Source organism: Podarcis filfolensis (genome assembly GCF_964270895.1).
Source record: "Podarcis filfolensis genome assembly, chromosome: 9".
NCBI lineage: Eukaryota > Metazoa > Chordata > Lepidosauria > Squamata > Lacertidae > Podarcis > Podarcis filfolensis.
This window is the reverse complement of record NC_139610.1, coordinates 3,712,572-3,737,548: the sequence shown is the minus strand read 5'-3', so window position 1 is coordinate 3,737,548 and position 24,977 is coordinate 3,712,572. Positions and strand designations below refer to the sequence as shown.

The 24,977-nt window shown below is 43.1% G+C and overlaps 1 long non-coding RNA gene across 2 annotated transcripts; it reads left to right on the top strand.

Moving 5' to 3' along the window:
* Nucleotides 1-2,060: 2,060 nt before the first annotated feature.
* On the top strand, nucleotides 2,061-16,322 carry LOC310770316. Of its 2 annotated transcripts, XR_014552060.1 has the most exons (8): nucleotides 2,061-2,343; nucleotides 3,470-4,301; nucleotides 6,049-6,195; nucleotides 6,979-7,084; nucleotides 10,503-10,643; nucleotides 15,023-15,122; nucleotides 15,970-16,142; nucleotides 16,193-16,322. It is a non-coding gene; the product is annotated as an uncharacterized lncRNA (long non-coding RNA). The 2 variants fall into 2 exon arrangements; XR_014552061.1 differs by lacking the exons at nucleotides 2,061-2,343; nucleotides 3,470-4,301; nucleotides 6,049-6,195; nucleotides 6,979-7,084 and having other exon boundaries at nucleotides 8,670-10,643.
* Nucleotides 16,323-24,977: the final 8,655 nt, after the last annotated feature.

Below are 24,977 nucleotides of genomic sequence, written 5' to 3'. Positions count from 1 at the left end.
CACATGACCTGGAAGCTGTACGCCGGCTCCCTCGGCCAGGAAAGCGAGATGAGCGCCGCAACCCCGGAGTCGGTCACGACTGGACCTAATGGTCAGGGGGCCCTTTACCTTTATTGTGTGTCCAGTTTTATTGTTTAACTTTTGCTTCTAGGCTTATTAAGCATGGCTGTCATTCTTTTTCTCTGCAAGGTCGTTGACTGCTAAGCATGTAGATAGACCTGAGATGAGGGCTGGAATTGGAATAGCAATTGTTGGTCCACAAAAGAACATTCCTCTGCAGATTTCCAGTAGGAAGGACCCTCTCCCAGCTGTGTCAGTTTTCTGGTGGTTCCTCACCACCAAAAGGAATTCAGGAGAAGGAGATGGAGATGGACAGTCAGAGTTGAAGCAATACAGAAAGTGAACAGAACTGATAAAATCTGAAAGACAGGAAATGAAATGCCATTTAGGAGAGACGGTTAAAAGGTCCATAGAGAGAAAGTGATTGTCAAAGCAGTGGCGGTGCATAAGCTCATGCTACCTGGGGCAGGTGTGCAGAGCACGCCCCCAAGAGGGAAGGGGCAAGGAGGGTGGGGAGCCCATTGCAGCTCACCCTAAAAAGCACACCCGGGGTGTGCGCATCGCAGGATTGACCCGGGAATGGAGTTGTGGATGCTAGCATTGGGCACAAGGAAGCTGCCTGTCTCTGCAGTTCCCTCATGCGCCAAAGCCAGGCTCCAATGAGGGAGCCTGTTGTGTGGGTGCCTGGTTGCACCCTCTTAGAAAAATGCACCCGGGGCCACAGCCCCCCTCAGCCCCTGGCTCAAAGCTATTTTGGGCTGCTAATTTTAACAAATTGTGAGTTTTGATGTTGCTCATTGCTTGCAGGGTTTTGTATACCAGTCAGATAATCAGTGTGCTTCATTTTTCCAGCATCTTTCCCCCCACAGGTACAATGAAAAACAAGCAGGGTTGCAGGGAGGAACATGGCTATTTATCTCCAGTGGATTCATTGGGCCCCTAACTGATACTGGAGCTGAAACTGCTCAGGTTTTTTGGCGAACATTTTAGCGTGCGTGACGGAGAAAACGTCTGATCTCTGTGAACTGAGTTGGATGGGCAGATGGGCAGGATAGAATTGTCAGCAGCATCATAGCGGAGGCAGGAGTTGACCAAGAATTGTGCTTGGGACAGGGAGTCACAGCTGATAGATGAAACCAAGATTCTGCCAAGTAACTCTGGAACATATCGGAGCCAGAAAGACTCTTCCCCTCTGCTCAGGCAGAGCTTCATAAGTGACGTGGATGAAACCGGTGTAATTTGTAAACACAGTATTATAAAATATCCAACATGACTATTTCTGCAAAGGCCTGGATGCAATTTTGTTTGGAAATTTCACTTTGTATTGTTACTTACATTTCCGGATAAATCACATAAGGAGGAACACAGGCTATATGTAAAAAAAAATGGCACTAATTTATAAAACTAAAAGTTTATCTCAGAATATTGTATGTGACTGAACAGATTTGTAATACTGTTGTTCTACAAACTCTATGATTTAGGCATTCCATGGTATTTTTTCTATATGCATGCTTTTAAAGTTATTGTCAATCTGTTTTTTGGATATTCAGGACACTTTGAGATATTTTCTTGTGGAAAGCAACAAATAATTGTAATTAAGAATAAAAATAAACTAATAATGTCAAAATCTTGCTGATGTACAAGTTTAAAAAGTCAGTAAATACAACATGAACCAGCCACTTGTCATTTCTTGATGTAAATTGATGTTTATGATGGAGAATGTGTTTTGAACTTAGTATAGTAAAGGTTTGATCCTTATTTTAAAACAAGACAACTTCATTCAGTTTAACAAAAAAGAACGGCTGTGACTTTATTACTATGATAATTCACAGCTGCTGAACTAAATTACATATTTCCAAACTGAAAATAGATTTTAAATCTTCAGCCTTCTGAAAATATTGCACTTGCCCCATAATTGCGCCTGTTTTCATTTTGTCTGTTTTTAGCTTCTTATATTATTTTAATAGTTCATCTGTCATTAAGCCACCCTGATGCTACAGAGAAGAGTGCAATATAAACAAATAAACAAATGCAAAGTAAAGCTTCATATTTAAATAAAGAGGCATGTACATGTATCTCAACATTATACTGTCTGATTTGAAATCAGACTTATGTAAGATAGTCAGGTTTGATTTTAAAAAGATAAACCCAAAACTCAAGCCCAGGGCCTCTATATATTTTATCAAAGGGGACAAGGCAAGGATGTCCACTATGCCCAGTATTTTTCATTCCAATCCTAGGAGTGCTGTTTAGAGATAGGATGAGAGAATTATGGGAAAGCGTGTTCTCATTAAAAGAAAGCACGTGTTGCGGTGGGGGCCAGCCAAGACACCCCTCTGTTGCCAGGCAGTTTGGGATGGTATGGCTCTGGCAGAGATTGGTAGCCTGAGTTGCTGGGGTAATTTTCATGTTGCCAATTTGCTTTCTCTTTCGGATCACCCTCCCTCCCTCCCTCCCTTAATCTGGGTCTTGTGCGTTGACCTTGCTATGCCTGTCATGGGGTCGTCTGCCGTTGGGGCAGGGGCCTGGTAGGAATTTTGTCCATTTGGCTGATTGGCTGGTGCCATTTGGTTTTTGCCTACTGCGTAGCAAATCGTCACAACTTGTAAGGTTTGTGGTTAAAAAGGGACCCCTGACCATTAGGTCCAGTCGTGGCCGACTCCTGGGTTGCGGCGCTCATCTCGCTTTACTGGCCGAGGGAGCTGGCGTACAGCTTCCGGGTCATGTGGCCAGCATGACTAAGCTGCTTCTGGCGAACCAGAGCAGCACACAGAAATGCCGTTTACCTTCCCGCCGGAGCGGGACCTATTTATCTACTTGCACTTTGATGCGCTTTTGAACTGCTAGGTTGGCAGGAGCAGGGACCGAGCAACGGGAGCTCACCCCGTCGCGGGGATTGGAACCACCAACCTTCCGATCAGCAAGTCCTAGGCTCTGTGGTTTAACCCACAGCGCCACCCGCGTCCCTTAAGGTTTGTGGTTAGGCATTAGGCATTGGTTAAAAAATTGGTTGGTGGAGGGGTAAGTGCCTACCCCTCCAATGCTGGTGTTGCAAGGGAATTCCGTTAAAGGAATTCAGGGGCTTGCCATCCTTTTGTCCAAACCCCTGGAATTGGGTTCGGGCCGTGTAAGCCCCTTGGAGCATGCGGGGAGAAGCTGAGGGCCTGTGGCGCAGCTCCAGTTCTCCCCAACATTGTTTCCCTCACTGACGTTCGCTGGAATCCGGAAGTCAGTTCTGTCCCCAGGCGGGGGGACAGATAGTCCTAACCAATGCCTAAGCAACCACTCACATCCATGTATGTTAATAAAGTTGTGGCCAAAATTATGCCAAAAACTTTAAACAAAAATTCTGTGTGAAGTGTGTGTTATTGGGGTGGGGGTGTCTTGGGGACCTCGACGCGCAATAAAGATTTAAAAAGAAATGTACAAACTAAGAGAATTTGCTGATGATTTGATGTTAACTTTAGAAATCCTATTGCAGGGAGTAGGAACTTTTATGGACAAAGTAAAATTTTAGAGTTTGGTACGTTTAGCAGGTTTTAAGATTAACCGTCAAAAAATGAAAATACTAACAAAGAATATGACAGTATAAGACCAGAAGGTTTTGATGGAGAAAACAGGGTTTCAAATGGGAAAAGTTAAATATCTGGGTATTACTATGATAAATATGAACTGCACATTGTTTCAGACTAATTATGTTAAAACATGGGCTGAAGTTTAAAAAGATATATTAAGATGGGAGAAGTTAAAACTGTCATTGCGCGGTAGAATTTCAGTGATAAAAATGTTTTGCCTAAAATGATGTTTTTATTTCAAACAATACCTATTGTGAATAATGACTTACCGTTTAAAGAATGGCAAAACATTTATCTAAGTTTGTATGGCAAGGTAAAAAAATCACGGGTTAACTTAAAATGAAAATACTGCAAAATGAAAAGGAGAGGCGAGGACTGGGACTGCCTGATTTGAAATTGTACTTTGCAGCCTGGCTGCCTAGCTTGGATGAAGGAGTGGGTGACCTTGAGAAATAAGAGAATTTTGGATTTAGAAGGTCACAATTTAAGGTTTGGATGGCATGGATATCTGTGGTATGACAAGATCAAAGTTAATGTGGAGTTTAAAAATCATTTTGTTAGACGTACTATATTGGGAGTCTCGAATAGAAATACACCTAGGTTATATACGAAGATACCCCTATGGATTTCAACGCAAAAAAGTGTTTCATAGAAAAGAGGCGACAGGTAAAGAGAAATGGTTAACCTACCAATAATTATCAGAGTGGAGTAAAGGGGACTGTAAATGGTTTGCACATCTATAACCAGCTGATAGACTTAAGTGGGATAAAAAGACGTTTGGTATAGAACAAAAAAGACAAATTTTGAAATGCAGATATATACAGATGATGAACATGTTATTGCAAAAAATGTATAAATTATTGTTGAAATTGGAAATGCAAGAAGAACAAGTTAAAGAATGTATGGTTAAATAGGTGAGAAATTTTGGATATAATATACAGTGGGAACATATGTGAACTAAAGGGTTAAAATATAAGCTGTGTTATGACTTAAATGAATTTTTAAATTAAATGATGTACCACTGGTACTTAACTCCTGAGAAATTATTTAGAACGTACAAAACTATTCTGTATACCTGTTGGAAATGTAAAGAACATGAAGGGATGTTTTTATTGTGCTTGGTGGACGTGTAAAAAAGCCCAAAAATATTGGATACAAATACATACACTGAAACGGAGTATTTTGAAAGTTAACCTTCAATTGAAACCAGAACTCTTCCTGCTGGAACTTACAGACATACAGTTACAAAAAAACCTAAGGAACTTTGCTTCAATATATGATTACGACGGCAAGACTTTTATTTGCACAAAGCCGGAAAGACTCATCATCACCAGCAATGGAAGAACGGTTGTTAAAATTAACAGACTTAGCTGAGATGGCAGAACTGACCTGTTTATTCAGAGAAAAGTCGTTGTTAAAGTTTGGAAACTTCTCATAGAATTTTTGTGTGAAAAAGAAAATGAAATAATGACATTTGGATTTGAGGATTGAAGATAGTTTGTTTAGAGAAAGTGGTTTTGTTGAGTTATATTGGAGTGGACGAAGTGATTATTGTTTTTATACGGCGGACAGAGGAAGAATTGGAAGTTCTATAATCTCTGAACTTTATCTTTTCCATTTCCTCATGAAAGCTCTTCTCTTTTCTATCTATTTTCTTCTTATTTTTATACCTCTCTTTTCTTTCTTTTTTGCCATGTTTTTATCTTACTTCGATTAACATTGGACAAAAAAGACATTTGAGATTAGGTTTTGCATTTCTCTTTATCAACTCTAATACACACACGCAGCACACACACACACACACACACACACACACACACACACAAAATATGTAATCAAATCACATTCAAGTGAGCAGAAAATAATAGGACAAACAGATCTGACCTCTGCCATTATTCACCTTTCAGTGGAGAGATGGACAGTGAGACTAGTTGAGGCCACTGACTCAAGCAATGCTGATGGCGCTTTGCAGGCGCTGCTGCACAACACAGCGAACAACGGCCAGGGAGTGGGGCAGCGTGGGGCAGTGGCACATTCCTGTTTTGCCTCAAGAGGCTAACGGGGATGCAGTGCCCCTGATCACAGAATCATAGAGTTGGAAGTCCAACCCCCTGCAATGCAGGAATCTCAGCTAAAGCATCCATAACAGATGGCCGCCCAACTTCTGTTTAAAAACCTCCAGGGATGGAGAGTCCAGCACCTTCCAAGGGAGTCTTTTTCACTGCTGAACAGCTCTTACTGTCAGAAAGTTTTTCTGTATGTTTAGTCGGAATCTCCTTTCTCATAACTTGAAGCCATTGGTTCAAGTCCTACCCTCCAAATCAGAAGAAAACCTTGCTCCATCTTTCACATGACAGCCCCTAAGATATTTGAAGGCAGCTATCATATCTCCTCTCACTCCCCTCTTTTCCAGGCTAAACACGCCCAATTCCCTCAAAGATTCCTCATAAGGCTTGGTTTCCAGACCCTTGGTCATCTTGGTCGCCCTCCTCTGCACACATTCAAGCATGTCAACATCCTCCTTAAATTGTGGTGCCCAGAACTGGACACAGGATTCCAGGTGTGGTCTGACAAAGGCAGAATAGAGCGGTACTATTATTTCACTTGATTTGGACACTATGTTCTGTTGATGCAACCTGTTGATGCTATAGGAAGGTGATATCTACAAACAGGCACTAGTTTCATCAGTGTTCTTTATGAGCTGCCCCATCAGTTGCTCACAAGATGCAGGCACTTTGGGTGATTTCAAAACTTATGTAACAGCCAAGCCTTCCTCTACTTATGAGATCAAGATATTTGCATAGGCTCTTGGACCATGTCGGTTCCCGCAGGTGTTCCCACTGCTGTGGAGCTTAACTGTGGGTTGAAAGCAGCTCTAATTGTCCAGAAGTGGGGGGAGTACATGGTTTGTGGCATGTTGTACTACTCCTTCATTTGTAGCCAAGGAGTTAAAACCCTCAGTTATTCTGAAAAAAACATAGGCAGACAAGGCCATACACAGCTTGAACGACCAAGGAGGACGTGTGATCATTTCTCTCTCTCTCTCCTGTCCAAAACAAAATCTGACTTTATCTTTTTACTGTGCTGTTGACAACAAAATAACCGGTTTTTGGTTTAGTTCACATCTAAGCACACAAAATCCCAAGAGCTTTGTAGAACATTTATTCAGCTGGCTGGGGTAAAAAAAAACAAAAAACCTGTGCTAAATTTATTGTAGAAGTGTTTTTTTTATGTGTAAAAGTCACACAGAAATCACAAACTGTGATGTTAATAACTTTGCTTTGCAAAAGGCAACCAATTATGCGCTCTCTCTCTCTCTCTCTGTGTGTGTATGTATAAGCAGGACTATGAACTTGCTGATAGTCTCCCTCCACCCACCAAGCAAACTGGTAATGTTTGAGGACATTCCATAATAGCACCAGCTGCCATGTGGCTACTTGCACACAGTGGTAAGGCTTCATCAGTTTTTAATGGCTCTTAAATCCATCACCTTTTAAATAAAGGATAATACTTTTGGGATAATACATGTGCATGGGTAATATTCTTAATTTAAATATCACTTAGTACAATCACAGTTCTGAGTTTATAATTGTTTTGGATGACTTGTAAAAAATGATATTAATGCCTCTGGCTACCGCTTGAAAGAAAACAATGTCAAAAGCTGATTTATGCCTTTGGTCAAATGCTTGCTTTGAGTTTCATCCATCTGTTAGAATACACAAATTTACAGAAAGATTAATTGGTTCAAAGAAGGTACATCTTGTTAAAGGGTCTTTCCTTGTCTAACTGCCTGTCTAGCTGTCAAGCAGATCATTGCCCTGATTAAAGCTGCTCAAGGAAAGGAATACTAACCAGATGAATGATTAATAAATGTATGACCATATGAATTAGAAATATCACTTTAGATGATGTCCCATTTTGATGACATGGCAAATTAATGATCTGTGATAAGGATATTTTCACTTGGCTTCCAGATCATATTTCTCAGGCATTTTTAACGATTTCAGTTATCCGTAGGTAAAGTGCAGCAACAGTTGTTTAGGAAAGTTTCTGGCTTATTATAAACACCTGAGATGTTGTTGTTGTTAATAATAATTGAATTTATATACCACCCTATACCTGCAGGTCTCAGGGCAGTTCACAGAATAAAATCAAAATATAAAACCACAAAATACATAATCAAAATAAAAGCAACAACCCAATAACCCCCACCCCCAAAAAACACATTTTAAAAGGGCATAGGATCCTCACAACATTTAAAGTAAGACTATTAACAAACATGAACAAGAGCCACTTGTTGGAAATTTCATTATCTCAGAAACGTTTGCAGCAATATTTATTGGCAATGCCATTGGCCAGGTGCCTTTCTGATACAAAGACTAAAATAGCTTTGAAATAAGAGTGGGAAGGGAAAAGTTCCCCAGAGTTGTTGAGCAATAATAATTATAGTAATTTCTAAAGTGTCTCCTGTGGCAGAGATGCAGCTTCTGTCCTCAGGCTGTCCTAAAAAGACAAAGCTACAGGAGGGAATACGTAGAGGACGGGCATCCTATCGGCAGCACCAGAAGTAGTGAGTTGTGCAAGGATTCAAATCTAGTTGGGGCCAGGCTGATCTTCCCCTGCTGGGGTTATTGCTAGGATGGAGGTAGTAAAACTACCCCCCTTTTTAATAAGTTATTACTGGATTATGCAGGGGATGCGGGTGGCGCTGTGGTCTAAACCACAGAGCCTAGGGCTTGCCAATCGGAAGGTCAGCGGTTTGAATCCCTGCGACGGGGTGAGCTCCTGTTGCTCGGTCCCTGCTCCTGCCCACCTAGCAGTTTGAAAGCACGTCAAAGTGCAAGTAGATAAATAGGTACCGCTCTGGCGGGAAGGTAAACTGCATTTCTGTGCACTGCTCTGGTTTCGCCAGAAGCGGCTTAGTCATGTTGGCCACATGACCTGGAAGCTGTACGCCGGCTCCCTCGGCCAAAAAAGCGAGATGAGCGCCACAACCCCAGAGTTGTCTGTGACTGGACCTAATGGTCAGGGGTCCCTTTACCTTTACCTTACTGGATTATGCAGGTGTGACCTAGCCACTCAGCCACAGAGACAGAAAAAGACTAGGATGGTCACTCGTGGTTTAAAACTGAGCTGCTTCCCCATTCTAACTTCCAATGCAATAAGTATATGGGCATTACTAAAGAAATGACAAACATTAAAGTGATACCACCCTAGACAGTTATGACCAATGGTTTCCCAGCTTTTACCGAAAGTTCAGGCTGTGTGTAGGTTTAGAGTTTTCCTGTCTCTATTGCCACAGCTCTGACTTCCATCATTCTCTGTCAAAGTCATCTGGCAACCGTCATTCAAATCTTATTAACATGCTATGAGCCGGTTTTCCCTATTAAGTAAAATAAAGTCATTATCAGTTGCTATCTCTGGGTGAGGTTACTAGAAGTACTGGGAGTGAGGATTTGCCTTAACACTAAGATGTAATTCAACATGCATATCCCCAACATTCATCCGCATATCCCCAGGAACTATTTTGTGAGCCAAGCGCAGGTGCCAACCACTCAACACAGTAAACATGCTAAATGCAACCTGGCCATTTCAGAATTATGACATGAATTAGGCACTTGCTTCCTCAGCATATTTTATTTACATGCAAATATTTCTATATTCAAGAACAAAGTTCATGGTGGTGAACAACAATAAAATTGCATTCATAAAACAAAGAGAAAAAACAGCATAGATTGCTCAATTGGGTTATTATATCAACAAGCTGGAAAAGCCTGGGTCAACAGATGAGTTTTAAGCAGGCTTTCTTCTTTGGCGATCCCTCATAGCCGAGTAAGATTGTCTTTTAACAGTGAGTCCGTAAGTGACTGTGGAGGCCAAGTCTGGATCCACACGCCCTTCCACAGTGGGGACATTGGTTTCCGGGTGGGAGTTGATCGCGGTGTGGATTTGCCAAGCGTGCCTTCCTCTAAGCACGTTTCTCCCTTGCGTCCTGAGTATGAGGGTCTTCAAAGCCCATGAAGGCACCTAAATGCCAAAACTATAGGTAACTTCCTGATGTTAAGAGGAAGTGCTTTCCCAATGGCATGTGCTGCTACTCTAACCCCGGGAGCCCCCAGCACTCTGAAGATGGTCTCTCCTGAGGATGGAAGTGACTGCACAGGAGTTTACAAGGTAAGGCAGGGGATGCCAAACCAGCACCCGTGGGTGTCATAGCATCCGCTAAGGCTGCCTTTGGTACACCCAGGGTGAACCGCCACCCTCAGATTCCTAGCTGTCATTTTAAAAAAGCAACTTCCTAGCACTTCTAGGACCTGTGATATGAGGCAACATGCATAGACACAATTCTTCTCAATTTTTGTGAGAAATTAGCCTGTTTAATCCTATCAGTGTTTTACTTTACCAGCCGTGCCAGGTTGCCCCTGCCGCACATCACGTGTGTGTGACATCACACACGTGTTGTGCATTGCACACATGTGATGTTAGGCATATTGTGCATGTTGTTGCATTGTCTAAAGGAGTGCTCTGCACCATGCACTGTGCGCCGGGCCCCCTCGATATTGAGGGGGCCTGGCCCCATTCCAGCAAATATTCAGGGGGGCAAAGACACCTGTCTGCAACAGTGAAGGCCCCAAAGAAGGCCCCCTTCCCACTCCCAAAATGATTTCTAAGACACAGTCAGAATGTGAGAGATCAGGCAGTTACTAAAGTTTGCTCTAACTCCGATTCATAAAACCAGAACCTTGATTCCTAATTCCTCTAGTTCCACACTAATGTGTGTAACTGGCAGGTCCAAAGAATTCGCAGCAACTTCTAGAAGATGAAAAAGAGACTCTCTTTCAGTAACACTGACTGTGTACACAACAGCTTGGAAGTAAAGCTGACCGGACTGCAGATTTGATGATGCTATGCTCCGAAGCAGCCAGAAGGTGTCTAGGTCTCTCTTGTGTGTAAGATTAAGAAGCCTTTAAAACAGTGAATGCAGGACCTGCAGCAATACATTTTGTGGTGAGTAGAAAGTATGTTGGAGGAGGAGGGGAATCCCAGACGAAAAGTCAGGTTTGCTGCATTTTAACATCATATATATATATAGGATGTATATATATATATATATATATATATATATATATATATATGTCCTAGTGCAATGGTTCTCAAACTTTTTTCTCTGGGCCACGCTTTCAGAATAAAAATTTGCTCATGCCACAACCAATTTTTGTGTGTGACAAGAAACACATTGGAAATCAAGAAGAAACCACTCACAGCAGTGCTTGATTTATAACACAGAACACAACTACTTTATAATATGGTCATGGGACATCCAGAAAGTATAAAACATAAGAACATGAATCATTCCCAAAATGTAATGATAAACGAGCCTCTTGCATATGTATGAATAAAAACTCAATGAGGGGTATGAGCTTGCTTTTGCTGGATAATCTCATATTAGGTCTAATTTGACACAAGCAAACTCTCATTTCCTCATCTACATAAATAAGATTTTCTCTTTTCTGATCTTTCATATTTGCCAGAGTTGAAAATTCCTGTTCACAACGATATATTGCAGATAATTTTAGAAGAATAGCCAATGCTCTTGAAGAGAGGTGTGGATACAGTTTCTGGTTGTAGATCCCATTCTTTTTGTATATACTAATACTATACTATAACACACTGAAATATTTAAATGCTTGGCTGATTCTCCTTGACTCTTCCTGATGCACTTGCTATCCTCTCCTGCCACACCCTTGCAGAACCACGGCCCAATGCTTGACAGTGAATCCCAAAACATTTCTACTCATCATACGGCATGAGCAGGATTTCATCTTACTGAGCAAATGGGTTGTTAATGGACAGAGACTTATTATGGTCCCAAGTAGATACCCTTTATTTTACCTTTTACCTCATGGGAAACTTTTTTAAATTCTGACTGTCATACCCTGAAACATCTCTGGTCCACTCTTGCTCCTTCTATCTGCCAGCTGGGCTACTGGATGACTAGAGCAGCTTAGGAGAAGCTGTTACTTACACCCATTGGCTGCTCCTTTCAATGGTTAGAAGAAACAGTAGCTGCTGTACTTGCTTCAAATAGCACTTCTGCAAAGTGCCTTAAGAGGATCCCCACAGGCTCAGACAGGAGTACAGGGCCTTTCTTTAAGCGCTTTGCAGAAACACTGTTTGAAGCAACCTCCTCCCAATCTTTAAACAATTGATTGAGAAATGTTTAAAGGAGGAGGGAAGGCTGCTTCAAACATCAGTTTTGCAAAGTGGTTCAAGCAGCCTTCCACCCTGCTTTAAACATTGTTTGACTGATATTGAAATGGAGGGTGGCACTACTTCAGAGAGGCTTCAGAGGCTCACATGGGAGGGTGTGGGCTGTCCAAAAGCCTTTTGCAGAGAGCAAAAGGGCTTTGAAGCCAAGAGTCCGAGAAGTGGGCAGCGTACTCTCCATGTCAATCATGTGGTGTCATTGACAACCAATTCTCTTTGTTTAGGGAATTGTTTTGTCAAGAACAGAACCCTCCTACAGACCGAAGTGGTAGAGCCCCGACAAAGTGAGAACTAGGCCAGTCACTGCCATTTTGTTACAATAGGGTTGCCCTGCTCCGCTTCCTTGAGAGCTGCCTCCAGGCTGAAGTCTTAGGAAAACATGGGAAAATGTTCATTTGCACAGAGGAAACAGTGAGAAATTTAAACATTTGCAAGCATGGAAAGTCATGGAGGTGCTGAAAAGAAAGGTCACACTCCAGATGAGATCACTGTTTGACAGAGTCACTCTAGAAGGATGTTTCAGGAGGACTCGATTGCAAAGGCTACACATGACAGAACTCTGGGGGTTTCCTTTTCAACGTGATCAAAAGGTTGCTTGGCTTGGCAAGAGACTTGATACAGATGCTGTATCTGGTTGAAAATTGGCACTTTGAATTTAGGGATCTGCAGCGTTCGGACTTACTATATAATGAATCTCTAATTTATTGCCCCTAAAGGTGTATGGCCCAGGCATGATGGGATGTTCTACAGGCTAGTCTCACAACAGCTGCTGCTCAGGCCATGTTCAAAAAAACAACAACCATGACACATATGAGTTATGCAGGATGACTATGGGGAAAGGAAGGGGAGCCTGGAGCTCTAATTGCATGACTCCATTTTGACAAATTAAAAAATGTGTAACATAAATTAACCTATGACTAGCCTGCTTGTTGGAAAACCAAGGATTGGGTGGCCTATTGACTTACCCAAAGGTATTATGGCTATTTTCCAACCTCTCTCTCTACCCTGGAGATAATCCATATGTATATCTGAAAAGAAATTGGAAAGTAATGCAGCGTCTTTTGAAGGTAGAGCTAAACTGATCCCCTTGTCTCAATTTAGAGTCAAGTCAGTATTTAGAAGCTTTCTTGCTGAATGTATGGGAAAACCTTATCTGTCTCCCACAGTTTGTGCACTGACGCACACATACACACTTATCCACTGGGGTGTCCATTACACTGCATTCAACGCACAGTACCATTCATGGTGACTGACAGCTTGGAAATCCAGCTGTCTCTGCTTCAATGAACAGAAGAACAAGAAAGGGTTCTAGAGCTGGACATATGTGATATTTGAAAGAAATCTATCACTGACCTGAAATGTCAGCTATTTCCTCAGAAGATAAAGTGTCACCTAGTTACCTAGTTTACTAATAATTTCATCAAGAGTAAAGGTAAAGGTAAAGGGACCCCTGACCATTAGGTCCAGTCGTGAATGAATCTGGGGTTGTGGAGCTCATCTTGCTTTACTGGCCAAGGGAGCCAACGTTTTCCGCAGACAGTTTTTCCGGGTCATGTGGCCAGCAGGACTGAGCCGCTTCTGGCAAACCAGAGCTGCACACGGAAACGCCGTTTACCTTCCTGCCGGAGCGGTACCTATTTATCTACTTGCACTTCGTGCTTTCGAACTGCTAGGTTGGCAGGAGCACGGACCGAGCAACGGGAGCTCACCCCGTTGCGGGGATTCGAACCGCCGACCTTCTGATCGGCAAGCCCTAGGCTCTGTGGTTTAACCCATAGCACCACACGCATCTCTTTCATCAAGAGTAGGAGGTTAAATTTAAATCACCTCTGCATTCGTCCCTATGAAGGAGCTGTGTGCATGTGGAACCTTCTAAGCAGGACATGAAAGAACTTCTGGGAGAAATTCTACTCACTTCATAATATAGTTGAGTATTATAAGGTGGGCGAATGTGTACCTTGAAGTCAGTTGTCAGAGCTACCCTAGGTCCCAGCTCACAAACGACCAACGCTGCTTCGTTGTTAAGTATAAAAGTCTTTATTGAAGTTCAGTTTCACTTCCAGAGCCGCAGCGCGCAGCCCCACGTCTAAAGTGTCAGACCACTGATGCTCCGTCTGAGTCTCCTCCCCCTTGACACCAATTTAAGATTCTAGCCTTGCTCCACCTTCTCCGCTGCTCCTTCCTCCTCTGGGTCCGCCTGCCCGCCGGGGTTCCGCCCTTTCTAGCCTCTTCTCCCGCTGATTCCCCTGAGCCTTCTCCCTCCCTCCGGCGGGCTTTAGGAGCTGGTTCCCCATCCGGGTCTCCTGCTGTTCCGCGTGCCTGCACATTTGAACTTGGCGCGCGCGCCCAGCCAGCAGCTTTCCTCCTGACCGTTCCACTGCTGCTGTCACTGCTTCCCCCTTCGGGGGGGCTAGCTGCAACTGACCTCCCCTCCGTTGGAGGCGTGGTCAGCCCTGACTCCCTCTCTGGAGGAGATACTGCCCTTGACACATGTGACTCTTCCCCCCCACTACGCTCTGGTGGGGAAACTGGTCCCGATCCTCCACTGCTGCTTTGGGGTTCCCCTCTGGCTCCTTGTTTCTGGTGCGTCCCCCCTGGGACCCCCCTTGCCCTGACCATCGGCGCCCCCTTCTGGGAATCTTCTGATTCGCTGGAGAAGCTCATGGAATCTCTCGGGCCACTGTCATACTCCCCTACGCTGCCCTCGGATTCTTCCCCTTCGCTCTCCCAATCCTCTCTCCCCAGTGCTCCTGCTCCTGATTCCCTGACATCAGTAAACACAAAATTCTGCACCATCACTAATGCAAAAATTTATTTCATCTGATTTTAATTTCAGATAACATTATTCGTCAGATTTTGTCCTTTAGTCCTCTGGCTCATAATGACTCCTCCTCATTTCTATAATCATGCTTTATAAAACGTAATATATAGTTTCATTGCTCTACTGCACAGTCTTACCTGACATTTCAAGTAGGCATTTTGCAGCATTTGATAATACAAAACATATAGCCTGTAGAATACAACTGCCATAAGCTCAAAAGCTATACAGAAAGCAGAACAGGAATGTGAATTAAATGTTTCTGCAATGCACATCATTTCCCCTTCTGGTTGTCTCATAGACCATATATGGGAATCTTCTACCGAACTAACCAGCAATAAAAACTCCACATTGAATAGAGACTTCTGCAGCAACCAAAGGACAATGCTTGTATAATTTAGGTGAGAGCTAAATTTATTTATTACTGTGAAATTATGGTGCACTTTAAAGTACTCCTTATGTGCAGAGAGCAGAGGAGATTCTTAAGCTATTAACATTTGATCTCCTGCTGTCATTAATCAGGTGCAGAATGTAATCTAAATAATGTGTTTGTACAGTGTTGTCGAAGGGATAGATTTGCAGCCAGGCTTTGAACTTACTAGACTTCACTTAGAGACAACTATTTTACTTTTGACAATATCCACTTCTGGCGGATGTTGCTCTGATTATTTTAATTTTATGATGGGATGTTTTCAGTTGAGGTAAAACTTAATTTTTAAACAATCCCGCAAATACTTTCTCTGTTTAATCATTTCCCCAGTTTAGTCATTTTTGGAATTGAGATATTGCAGGTTAGGAATTGGTTTCCTGGAGTTCAAACGCTGAATAAACAAAAGATAGAGAGAGGAGGAGGAGAAGGAGGAGGGAGAAGGAGCGGGGGAAGTGAAGGCGGAGGTGAGAGAAGAGCTTGTTTAATGTAAAATCTGTCATCTTTGTTTCAAGGGCTATTGCCATTGTTTGAAAATTTAATGTATGCAGGTTGGGAATGAAAAATTCTGTGCTTCTGTATGTCCATTAGGGGAATTTGAATTAGATTCATCCATTAAATCTTCATGAAGAGAATTACTAGTGATCAGATCTGTATTCATGGTGCGTACACTTTCCTGAAAAAACTAAACTTTTCATGTGTGTGTGAGTGAGAGAGAGTTTAAACTATTAGGTAAAAGGTACATTTCTGGCTTTGAACGATGTTGGTGCAATGGTTGGGTTCAGATGACATGACAATGACTCCCCTTTCTGAACTCTCAGTTACTCAAAAAACACCATTGGAAATCCAGAAACAACCAATTATCAACCTGGCTTTGTACCAAAGAGATGGTGATTTTGGACACCAACCAGTTCATTCCCAAGTGGCTTTTGTGAGGATGAGAAGGAGCTGCACTACATATCAACATCACAGTGAGGTGACCAACAGCATTATGGTGGGCTCAACAATTTTGGGGAAGGCTGTTGTGAATGAAGGAAAAGGAAGGCATCTTCATTGGCACCTTGGAAGCAGAATCAATTTTCATCTTGCACTTATGTTCATTGTTGAGTACGGTTGCTCTGGAGATCAATGTATTGAAATGTATTTTATATCCGTATATAAAATCTGCACTTAATCCCTGGTTTGTCTGTATCATTCCTAGGCCTCTGAAGAGGCCTATATCTATATCTGAGTGCCTTCTATGGAGGGCTGGTGAATATTGAAGTGTCTGGGACTGCAGTGTACCATATGTATCATATACCCTTCATGTTCACAGTGCGCACGGCTTCAGCTCACTTTTGCATTTTTCTCATACCAGTGCAGCAACTCATCCTCTACCTGCTGAATATTCAGGGCCATCTCCACCCTGCTTCACTGATCATCTATATCAAATCACTAGCTGCATTGGCATCATATGAGTGTTTTCAGGCAGGGAGGAACCTTAGTTCCACTCACAAGTGAATAACCAAGCGAGATAGAGTTTTTGGAAATACTAAAGGTTCAGAAAGCAAGCAAGTGGGCAAGCTCAACCTCATCTCAGGCACGTTGACTGAGAAAGCCCTGGCCCTCATTGCCACCTAGAACATCAGGGGGACATGGAACATTATTATTATTATTATTAAATCAAACATACATTACCATTAATATCCTTAATTATGAATAACCCATAGTAAAAAGTAAGAAATATACACTCCAAGTAAGGTTATAATAAATCAGTAACAGAATGGGAAACACCAGAGAGCAGGACTGGAGGCATCTGAGATGCATGAGCCAGGCTACCCATTTGGTCCAAGGCAGTTTGTAGGCTGGTTGATTTGCCTCAAGGTGCATCTGCATCAGTTTCATTCCCCTCATTCACTATTGGGATTTTGTTTAATTTTGTTATTTGGGAAGAAGTGAATGGAATTTGCAGACATCCCAGCCTTTCCAGAGTGGATAAAGCCAACTGAACTACAGGCAAATAAGTCCAGAGGATTTTGCGTTGAGCACCTTTACATTTTTATTACCACTCCCCAAGGAAACATCCGTAACTTCACCCTTTCTTGAGGGCATGAATCTGGCCAAATTTCAGAAGGATGGCTGCTGTGGTTTTGATACAATGTCAGCCATTACTGTTGGGTTCTGTTTTTACCTATCCCAATCTAGTATTTTGTAAGTAATTGGTCTGAAAATGGGTGCCCCTAGGAAAAAACATTGAGCTAAAGACAATTAAATCCAGAGGATTTTATGCTAGGCATCTTTATAGTTTATATTGGTATGGGAAGAACTAAAAGGGATTCACTTTGGGAGTAAATTCATTCCCTCTAATTAAAAGTTTGATCTGTTAGTCACAACAGAACTCCTCTTCCATTCTCTTCCCAGTCTAGTGTTCACTGTCTCCCATCTTGGTGTTATTCCATGTGGTTTATGAGGGAAGCTTAAAGCCATTACTTTCAGAAGGTGCATAGCATTTTTGGGAAGTCTGGGTCACTGAGATGCTGCCCCAAGGCACTTTAGGACTCCCCACTTAGACTTGTGCTACCTCATGCAGAACCTGCTTTGCTTGTGACAAGTCAAAACTATTTCCCACGCACCCCACTTCAGCTCAGGATTCAGAATTCATCCAAATCCTATGAACATCCCCAGAAATCTTACCACAAAGAGGGCTTGCTCACTTTGTATGTAGTGAGGCCAGGGTTGCAAGCGGGATTGGTCTCATTGCTCATTTAACTCAAACGTTATTTCCTTCTCCAACACTGTAAACCTTCCATTGGCCGGCAGAAGAAGCAGAAGTCTATATTCTGTTAAAAGATTTCCTCTGCTTTCCCCTCCTTTTCACTGTTCCATCATAAAACCATTAGTACTTTGCAAACTCTTCTAATTATCATGCAGCTCATGATGCCCCCTGTCTTCTAATAACCTGTCCCTGGAGTCCTCCAAACCTATGACTGGTTCTTTCACAGCAGCTTAGCTAGCTATAAGTACTGCATGAACAATTTTGAAATTCAGGCTGGCTTCACTGACCGCCGTCTGAGGAGAACTGGTCCTGAGAGAATTATCTCTTCAAAATAGACCCCATAGATTGACTTCTGTTTATTTGCAGACAGATGGAACAGAGGAGCCTAGTGAGCCATTGCCAGCAGAGCTCTGTGAAACCCAGGCTGTGCCAAACTAAGTCGATCGTATAGTAACAGACAGGAGAGGAGAGGCCAGTGTGAAAATATAAGGGTAATCTTGTTGACCCTTTCTTTGACTTTTTGAGTTAGGCCTTGGCCATTAATGTGGTGCAGGAAATGAGGTGAGATTAGAGGAGTAATTTCTAAACATTGTGCTATGAAAGAACTGCAAAATGAAACAATTAAAGGCTGCATAGGCCCAAAGGATCTCTCCGCAGAGGAAGGAGGCTGCCTGCTGCCTCTCCACAGGATCCATTTTTTCTCGCCTCCTTTCAGCTGCCTTTTACTGGAGTAGAATAAGTCCCTTTATCCCTGAGTCAGGTGTGTTTAGATCATTCATGCTACAATTCTGTACCCATTTATCCAGGAGTAAGTCCCATTGAACTTAGTGGGATTACCTGTGAGTAGATCATACCCTCCAAGTGTTCTGATTTTCCTGGAGTAGTCATGGAATTACGAAAACCACCCTGGCTTCTGATTTGATCCCAGAATAATAATTTATAATAATAATTTATTATTTATATCCCGCCCATCTGGCTGGGTTTCCCCAGCCACTCTGGGCGGCTTCCAACCGAATATTAAAAACAATACAGCGTCAGACATTAAAAGCTTCCCTAAACAGGGCTGCCTTCAGATGTCTTTTAAAGAGAAGATAGCTGCTTATTCCCTTCACATCTGAAGGGAGGGCGTTCCACAGGGCGGGCGCCACTACCGAGAAGGCCCTCTGCCTGGTTCCCTGTAACCTCATTCTCGCAATGAGGGAACCACCAGAAGGCCCTCGGCGCTGGATCTCAAGGTCCGGGCAGAACGATGGGGGTGGAGACGCTCCTTCAGGTATACAGGACCAAGGCCGTTTAGGGCTTTAAATGTCAGCACCAACACTTTGAATTGTGCTCGGAAACGTACTGGGAGCCAATGAAGATCTTTCAGGACTGGTGTTATATGGCCTCGGTGGCCACTCCCAGTCACCTGTCTAGCTGCCGCATTCTGGATTAATTGCAGAGCCACCTTCAAAGGTTCCTATTTCCCCTATCTGTGCTGCCGACAGCAAGCCTGGGCAGGTGGATGATCTGGCACTTGTCCTGAGCAGTGGCAGCAGCAGTGGCAGCTGCAAGGGATCCTGTTGCCACCCCATGGCCTCTCTCCATGACTGCACCCTAAAATTATATAACACCTCCTTATGTTATTCAGTCTACATGAGACTAACACTTAACTATGACGTCACTTGCTGAAAGAGTATCTGACACCACGACAGCTAGCAATGTTTTTCACAGATTTGCCTTAAATCATTTGGGGGACCATGTCTTGCTTCTAAGGTAAGAGCCATTCTATCATTTAAGTGAATATTGGAGAGGGGACTGAAGTAGGGCAAAGCAGGGGTATGGAACCTTTTCAGCCTAGGAGTCTGGATCCTGAGGTCACCCATCCTGGTGCACCACTTTGAAGGATGGATGGGGCTGATCACCTGTCAAACATCACCACGACATCAGGTGACCTCCCCCCCTTGTATCACTGTCTTCAAGCCTCAGCTTCAGCAGGGATTGCTTACTACACTGCACTCTTAGTTGGAAACTGGAGCATAGACAATCCAAGCAGGTTTGAAAATCACTGCCGATCACCTGACCTGCACTGACGTCATTTGGTTCACGAGGGAGCTCCAATGTGGGAGTTCTTGAGTGAAACCAATCCCAGTAAGGCTTTTCAAATGTAAGAGATGCCAAAGCCAGTTCCCAAAGAATGATTAGGAATGCATTTTAAGGGCTTCTGCAGACTGGTGTTTTAATGTGACTGTATTCTGCAACATGTTCTGGACACAGTAATCACGCATTAGTGATGGATTTAGGTGCAGATGAGGCTTGTCAGCCTGGAAAGGGAGCTCCTACAGGACATAAAAGACTCTGGTCCTAAACCTACACTGCCTTGCAGGATATCTTTGGGAGAAGGGTCAGGAGTAAACCCTACGCAAATCCAGAGTCCCTAAAATGGTTGGATGGCATCTTTATGCTTCCTTCTGGCAACCCCAGAAGCCTGCTTTCCTTTGGACCATAAATTGAGGCTGAGAGAGAGGTGTTATTGCCTGGGCAGCCCAGGACCTCCACACACGCTGCCCAGGCCTGTGCCTCGTAGAGGTCACTTTAATGCTGGCAACGCAGTGAATAGACATCACCCCCGGACAGTGGCAGACCTACATTTTTGAGTCCTGAAGCTTGAACTGTCATGGGGGCCCCTTCACAGCCACCAACGAGGTCCGGGTAACCACTGTTATGATCTTCAATGGGGTGGTTCCACAACAGATTACCACACTTTTACGATGTCTGTGCCACTGACTCTCAAACTTTGGGATTGCTGAAATATATGCAACAAAAAATATCAATCAATGTGACTCAGGTTAGGTCTACTAGACCCAAAATTGTTAAGCAATGTGGACTAAGTTGCTTTCCATAGATAATAAACAATAACTTTGCTTATTACCCTGCTCTTCTTTGCTCTCAGAAAATATTCATAATTTCCTAAGCTTTGGTGAACTTAAATTAATTATCTTATTTCTGCTAGTGGTATTTGTTTGTTGTATAATTCTGAGTCACTAGGGAAACCCAGCCAGATGGGCGGGGGTATAAATAATAGTAAGTTGTAGTTGTAGTTGTTGTTTTACAAAAACAACAGTGTATAATACAATATATAATAAATTCAGTCACACATTTGTGACTCTCCAATAGTAGAAGCCTTGGAAATTTATATATATTTAGACCATCTAACTAGCTTGGATTATTTTCAAACACACAAGTTTTCCATGAAGTGAACATCCACCAAGAGACTAATTGCCACCATCCCATCTATTTTCAGAATGCTTGTGCTAATTGACGGGCAGACTTAAAAGCTGAATATTTCTTCTACCGGATAGGACAAAATGTAGGCTCTTTCCAGCCCACCTCACAAAAGACCTTTCATTTGGTAGCATCAGTAGCAAAATGCATTTTCTATTTGAAGACGATAAATTTCCCTGATTCCATTTAGTTTCCACATCTACTCTTGTTTTAAGCATGAAGGAGGCTGAATAGAAACTGAAAACTTCTGAATGGGACCTATTGCTGAGCAGATATGGTTATGAATGGATTTGTGGCTACCCCAATAACGTACATAAATGATATTAGTTTTATTAACAGCGAAAACATTCTGGCAATAGCATATTGTACCGCATGGTGAGCTGTGTCTGTGTTTGTCTGTATATATGACTTTTGCAAAAGAAAGAGAGAATGGTGACCAATGGGACAGGGTATGATTTGCATTCATAAATCCATACATTGTACTGTGTGTGCATGTTTGTGTGTGTGTGAGAGAATGAGAAACACACACACACACACACACACAGAGAGAGAGAGAGAGAGAGAGAGAGAGAGAGAGATTTGGGTGCTTGGGTGGATGTTGAATGATTGAATGGTGTGTGTGTTTGTACTGCTGCCCAACTCTTCACCAGCTCTGCACCTTTCCCAGGAATCAAGGAAGCTGCTTTATACTGAATTAGACCCTTAGTCTACTTAGCTTTACACTCCACACTGACTGGCAGCAGCTCTCCATCTTTCAAGGTAAGAGATACCTGGACTTGTTTCTTTTGCTGATGTATTTGGTACAGAAGGTTACACGACACTGACTGCTCTCTCTGTGTTCTCCACACACCTATCCCAACCAAAAAACCAACTACTGCCAGGGATTTTTAAGAACAGATGAAAATGCCAACCGTAAGTCACTGCCAGACCCTCCCCAAAAGGTATAAGAGAGAAACGAAAACCATTAAACTGCAATTAAAGTAAGCATTTCTAAGAACATATGATACAGTAACTCTTGACCTTTATGAAGAATTCCGTTTTCTCTTTAAACAAATCTAATTGCACAAAAAAACCTCAAAAGTATTTTCTGTAACACAAGATTTACATTTTATGTAAAGACATAAATGGTGTCTCTCCTTAGAATGTCCAGCTTCTGCTTGATGAAGAAATTCGTTTCTGCATTGCTCCTTCTTATGGATGAAAAATAAGTGAAGAACATGATATTCATGTCTGATGAATTATACATGAGAGACAAGATGACTAATTAATAGTGATCACTGGAAGGATAACAATGGCTCCTGTCATCACCTCAGTTAAGCAGAGTTCAAGGGAATATACATTTCAGCAATGCAACATTGAAATGGGTTGCACTGTCATAATGGTCTGGTTCCATAAGCTGCTGCTAACTTTGTGCTGCTAATTACCACGGACACTTGCACGAAGGCTTGCAAAGGAAGTGAACAAGGCTCAGTTCTGGTGCAAGCTCAATTATTGTGAAATTTGTTGCCACCCTTACTAAAGATCATTAAGTCCAGCGTCTCAAACTACTTGCTTGCTTATGCTTTCCATTCTGTCTCTTTCCTCCCGATGTAACTGCAGGTCCATGCAAAATTTTCTCAGCATGGCAGCTGCATGGTCACTTAGTGTTGGGCTATACATTATACAAGAAAGACAAACACTTGCCACTTACCCCATCACCTACTCATCTTGCTTATCGTTCATCATTTCCTCTTATCGCTCTCACAGTCATTACTCCATGCCACACTGGCTAGGGAGGAGAGACCTGTTCTTGAGTTTTCTGCAAAGTATAAACATAAACACAGATTCATATAATCCAAGGTCAGAAGGGGCTATCAAGTTGTGTTGTGAGATTGCCTCCTGGAATACTTTATAAAGAAGAACTCCCAACTATAACAGCAGGGCCTTGAAAAGGCTAATTGGGATAGATTAAAAAAGAGTAAAGGTTAAAAGCCATCGTAGTTTGCTATCTCTATGGTACAAATACAAAGATTTTAAAGAATTCAGTGCACACAATCCTCACAGAAAACCTGGACCCACTGGCACTGCATCCTCCCCACCCCCAAAGCCTTCTGCGCCCCAAGGCATTTTGCATTCACCTGAACCCTTGCAGGGAAAGGGGCGGGGCACAATGGGAAGGGGCGGGGCGACCGGGCTGCTTAAGCCACACCCATTTTCCAAAGGAAGCGGCATGGGGGGTGAGTATCCAGCTTCCCCTTCTCTGCTTCTCTCTAAGAGAAACTTGAACTCTTTGACTTTAACCCTTAAGGCAACGAGGCATGTCAAGGCTGCATCAGGGGAGCCAGGTTTGCAGAAAGCGGTTCTCTCCGTTTGCAAGGGCGGTTGTGCATCATTGTGATGTTACTGTTTTATCTTTTTGTAAACCACTTTTTGGGGTCCCCCCCAATATAGCAGTGTATGGGTTTCACGAAATGAATACTGTAAATGAAAACCGTTCCATTTTTCCTGCATGCTTTGCGTCCAAGAAAAAAGGTCCCAAGCTCAGCCCCCGGTATCTGGGAGAGACCCCCGGTCCGAAGTCCTGGCTTGCTGCTGCCAGTCAGTGAAGACAAACGTGGGCTCCGTGGATCAAGGATCTGACAGCACTAGAAGGCATCTTCCTGTGCATTGGGGCTGCTGGTCTGTGCTTTTCAGAAAAAGGTTGGACTTCTGAAGCCTAGCAAAGGGTATGAATCGCAAGTCAAGGTGGAGCAGGGGCTCCAGCGTTGGACCTGGGAGACCTGGGTTCAGATCCAGTCACGGGGAGACCTTGGGCCAATCACTGCGTCTCAGCCTAGCCTGCCTCACAGGGTGGTTGTTGTCAGGATAAAAAGCCGGGTTGGAGAACCATACAGGCCACCTCACTCTTTCCTTCAAAGTATCCTGAAAAGTGTAGTTTACCCACCACAGAGCTACAGTTCCCAGCACCCTTCACAAACTACAGTTGTCAGGATTCAAATCCTCTTTTGCTTTTTTAAGAATGCAAAGGGGGGACCAGATTGCAACAAATTCCTCTTTACTTTTTAATTACAGGAGGAAAGAAAACAGATTGCAACAAATCCTTTTATTTTTTAGTTTTGCAAAGGGGGGGGTGAGGGACCAAGGTGGCAACAAAATTCAGTTTTATTTTTTTAGCTATGCTAGAATGACCAAAGCAGGTTGCAATGGATTTCGTTTTACGTATTTTTTAAGCAACAGCAACACTCCTGAATCGCCCTCCCTCTCTGCAGCAGGTGGAGAGATAAACCGAACAATAAGTAATATAAAACTTGTCAATAAATAATAGGCACAGATAAATGAGCGAACAGGCTTTAGTCTAAGGGCTTAGGATGCAGCATTTTTTAGGGCAATGTCCCCTCCCCGCTCCAAAGGTGGTTTAGAAAAGACTGGATTCCTCCAGGTCAGAGATGGATTACTTAGCTTTCTGGGCCTTGCAGAGCCTGGGAGCTGCTTCCCCTCTGTCTCTTGGCCTCTGCCATGTTTACTCCTTTGAGATCTTAAAATGCCTGTGCAGACCACTTTCTTGGGCAGGTTTGTCAGCAGCGCTGTGTTTCTGCCAGCACCTCCTTAATTTTGCTAGCCCCCACTGCCAAAAGAGACCCAGCAAAGAGGCTTGTGGCAGCTGTGCCCAACTTGGTGCCTTCCAGATGTTGTTGGCCCAACTCCCATCATCTCTGACCGTTGGCTATGCCGATGGGAGGTGGATTCCAGCAACATCTGCATTGATGTCCTGTGGAAACTAACCTGTTTGCCTGGGATTTTTGGGTGGGCAGGAAGGTGATGGGAATTTTG